This window comes from Lithobates pipiens, unplaced genomic scaffold (assembly GCF_037356315.1).
Source record: "Lithobates pipiens isolate NorthernLeopardFrog02 unplaced genomic scaffold, aLitPip1_a1.2 Scaffold_16, whole genome shotgun sequence".
NCBI lineage: Eukaryota > Metazoa > Chordata > Amphibia > Anura > Ranidae > Lithobates > Lithobates pipiens.
This window is the reverse complement of record NW_027507748.1, coordinates 624,124,028-624,128,038: the sequence shown is the minus strand read 5'-3', so window position 1 is coordinate 624,128,038 and position 4,011 is coordinate 624,124,028. Positions and strand designations below refer to the sequence as shown.

General features: G+C 58.3%; 1 protein-coding gene across 1 annotated transcript in view; it reads right to left on the bottom strand.

The window, feature by feature from the left end:
• PDS5B (PDS5 cohesin associated factor B) overlaps positions 1-3,150 on the bottom strand; it is a 177,030-nt gene extending 173,880 nt beyond the window's left edge. Inside the window, exon 1 of the mRNA XM_077484113.1 lies at positions 2,985-3,150. The gene's annotated coding sequence lies outside the window, so the exon portion shown is untranslated. The remainder of the gene's footprint in view (positions 1-2,984) is intronic.
• Positions 3,151-4,011: the final 861 nt, after the last annotated feature.

Genomic DNA, 4,011 nt, shown 5'->3' with positions numbered 1-4,011 from the left:
AAAGGAATGTGGAAGCCCACCTCACGTCTGCGTGGCATGAAAAGGGCAGCAAGCAATGAGCTCACACTGCTGCCAAAGCCTAATAGATATGTTCTCCAGGGGCATTTAATAACACCCTATAGAGACCAATTTACATTAGCTTAAGCAAAATAAAAACAGTAAAATTAGAGAAGGCAATCACAAACAGATTTATCAAACGTGGAGCTACTACCCATCATTGCACAGCAGGTCACATTTCTCACACATACAACATGAAACGGTGCTGGTCACTACAAGATTTCCAGTCCAGTGTAACCCAGTTTACACTCGAGCGACCTGTCAGGAGGGTCGGGTTCCATTCTGTACAATGGAACAGTTCTAATAGGAGCGACTCAAGTCACTCTGACTTAGAAAAAGGTCCCTGTACTACTTTGGGGGGGCTTCAAAGCGGCTAGCATAGACTTCTATAGAGAAGTTGTTTTGCAAGCCACGTTGTGTGAACTGGCTCTATATGGGTGGTAAAGGCAGAAGGTTTTTTTTTTTTTATCTTAATGCAATAAGATAAAAAGCCTTCTGTGTGCAGCAGCCCCCTAATACTTACCTGAGGTCCCTCTCCGTCCAGCGATGTCCACGAGTCTCTCAGCCATCCCAGATTCTCCTTCCCGATTGGCTGAGACACGGCAGTATTGTCATTGGCTCCCGCTGCTGTCAATAAAAGTCAGCTAGCCAATCAGGTGAGCGAGGGGGCAGGGCCAGGTCTGGCTCGGTGTCTAAATGGACACAGGGAGCTGTAACTCAGCTCAGGTGCCCCATAGCATGCTGCTTTCTGTGGGGGCACTGAACAGGAGGATGGGGCCAGAAGCAGCAAAGAGGGACCCAAGAAGAGAGGATCTGGACTGCTCTGTGCAAATCCACTGCAACAGAGCAGGTAAATATAACATGTTTGTTATTTTTATATTGTAAGTGAAAGGTGGGTGCCGGTGTTCTGGCATATTCAGTAATCCGGCCATCATATAGCGTCCGCCCTGCAGAAGAAGCTTCGTAAAATTTCCGAAGCTGAACGGCGCCTGCGCCGTGAGTGGAGGTGGTATCCCCACCATCCAAGCGGACATAGGGTTGTGAAAATTAGATGGCCCCTCGCGGGCGAGCTTTGCTCACCACGCTTCGGGCTCGGCTCTTTTTTATTCCTACTCTATGTCCACTTGGATGGTGGGGCTAGAACCTGGACTCAGTGCGCAGGCGCCATTCATCCTCGGCTATTTTCGGAATCTGTGTTGCTGTGTACTGCGCATGCGCAGTACACAGCGGACGCTATCTGATGGGGGACCTTATATGATAAGACACCGGCACTTGGCAATTGAGGGGGGGCGCACTGCTTGCCATTGGAAGGGGGTGCCAGTGCTTGGCTATTGAAAGGGAGGGTAGAACTCCCTATTGGAAGGGGGGTGCCAGTACTCAGCAACAGAAGAGAGTCCCAGCGTTTGACAGTGAAAGGGTGGGGGCCCAGTGCTTGCCTCTGGAAGGTGAAGGGGGGTGCCAGTACTCGGCAATTGAAAGGGAGGGCAGTGCTAGCTACTGGGAGGTGAAAGGGGGTTCCAGCATTCAGCAACGTTAGGGTGGTGGCCCAGTGGGGGGGACCCCAGCACTCGCCAATGGAAAGGGGGGGCCAGCGCTCGCCAATGGAAAGGGGGGGCCAGCGCTCGCCAATGGAAAGGGGGGGCCAGCGCTCGCCAATGGAAAGGGGGGCCAGCGCTCGCCAATGGAAAGGGGGGGCCAGCGCTCGCCAATGGAAAGGGGGGGCGGGCCCAGCGCTCGCCAATGGAAAGGGGGGCGGGCCCAGCGCTCGCCAATGGAAAGGGGGGGCGGGCCCAGCGCTCGCCAATGGAAAGGGGGGCGGGCCCAGCGCTCGCCAATGGAAAGGGGGGGCGGGCCCAGCGCTCGCCAATGGAAAGGGGGGGCGGGCCCAGCGCTCGCCAATGGAAAGGGGGGGCGGGCCCAGCGCTCGCCAATGGAAAGGGGGGGGCGGGCCCAGCGCTCGCCAATGGAAAGGGGGGGCGGGCCCAGCGCTCGCCAATGGAAAGGGGGGGCGGGCCCAGCGCTCGCCAATGGAAAGTGGGGGGCGGGCCCAGCGCTCGCCAATGGAAAGTGGGGGGCGGGCCCAGCGCTCGCCAATGGAAAGTGGGGGGCGGGCCCAGCACTCGCCAATGGAAAGTGGGGGCGGGCCCAGCACTCGCCAATGGAAAGTGGGGGCGGGCCCAGCGCTCGCCAATGGAAAGTGGGGGCGGGCCCAGTGCTTGCCAACAGAGAGGTGGGGGAGAACAAGCACTTGCCGATGTTAAGGGGGGGGACCCAGCGCTCCCAAATGGAAAGTGGGGGGGCCCAGTGCTCTCGCCCGGCTCTATTACACCTTTTGGAGGCTTCATCACATTGGGAAAATGACAACTGGGGACCCCTGAGAGGGATAAAAGCGGGGCCCATCAGTTACAAGGAGTAAAAATAAAGAAATGGACCCAATAAAACCTGGAGAAGATGCATGATTGCTGCCCATGGCAACCAATGTCTCCATCACAAGCCTGGCTGGTTGCTATGGCCAATAACAGGCATACAGCGCCCCCTCCTGTGAACACGGGTCACCACATTCTCCAAAACACACTGTGACACAGTGCTGGGGGGTCAGGAGACCCCAATGTGAGGAAGGACACCTCTGATGTAAAACATGGCACTGGTGACCATGACAACCAAATTCCTCTGTTGCTATGGGGAACCCCCTCCCCCCACACAGGCAGGGCTGTGTGTCTGTGGAGGAATGCATTGTGCTCTATAACGGGGCTCCGGGGAGGGTGATGGGAACACCGGGCCGGGTAGATAGGACTGATCCCCGCCGGGCACCCCAGCCTTGGCAATGACAGAGAGCTCCGGACACACAGGCAGGCTGGGGGGCCGCTCCCCGGGGTCCCCCCGCTCCAGGAAAAGCCGGAGGCCGCCCGGCTGCTGCCACCTCTCACCTTCTCTCCACCGCAGGCGTCGGTCACGCTCTCCCGTAGTCCGCACCGGCTCTTCCCCGCCCGTGACACCCGCACCGTGTCGCCTTCCCCGAGCTTCAAAATGGCGCCAATTTGTCACCAGCGGCTCCAATGGAAGCGGCTGTGGGAACAGCGAGACCTGCTGCACAGAGCGGGCGAGGGGCGCCACCGTGCGGCCAGCGGAGGGAGAGCCAGGCCACGCCTCCCGGTGACATCATCCGCTGATAGACAGTCCCCTCTACGACCTCCGGAGAATAGGGACAGCGGAGGAGCCACAGAGACCGCTCTGCCTGACACTCATAACCTTTCTCTGCAGTGTAAAATCTATGCTAAAGGCTATGCCCTGCAGAGAGAGATAGGAAGAGGCTATGCACTACAGGAGGGGGATACCAGAGGCTGTGCACTCCAGGAGGGGGGTACCAGAGGCTGTACACTACAGGAGGGGGATACCAGAGGCTGTGCACTACAGGAGGGGGATGCCAGAGGCTGTACACTACAGGAGGGGGGTACCAGAGGCTGTGCACTCCAGGAGGGGGGTACCAGAGGCTGTACACTACAGGAGGGGGATACCAGAGGCTGTGCACTACAGGAGGGGGATACCAGAGGCTGTGCACTACAGGAGGGGGATACCAGAGGCTGTGCACTCCAGAAGGGGGGTACCAGAGGCTGTGCACCACAGGAGGGGGATATCAGAGGCTGTGAACTACAGGAGGGGGATACCAGAGGCTGTGCACTACAGGAGGGGGATACCAGAGGCCGTGCACTACAGGAGGGGGATACCAGAGGCCGTGCACTACAGGAGGGGGATACCAGAGGCCGTGCACTACAGGAGGGGGATACCAGAGGCCGTGCACTACAGGAGGGGGATACCAGAGGCCGTGCACTACAGGAGGGGGATATCAGAGGTTGTGCACTACAGGAGGGGGATATCAGAGGCTGTGCACTACAGGAGGGGGATATCAGAGGTTGTGCACTACAGGAGGGGGATATCAGAGGCTGTGCACTACAG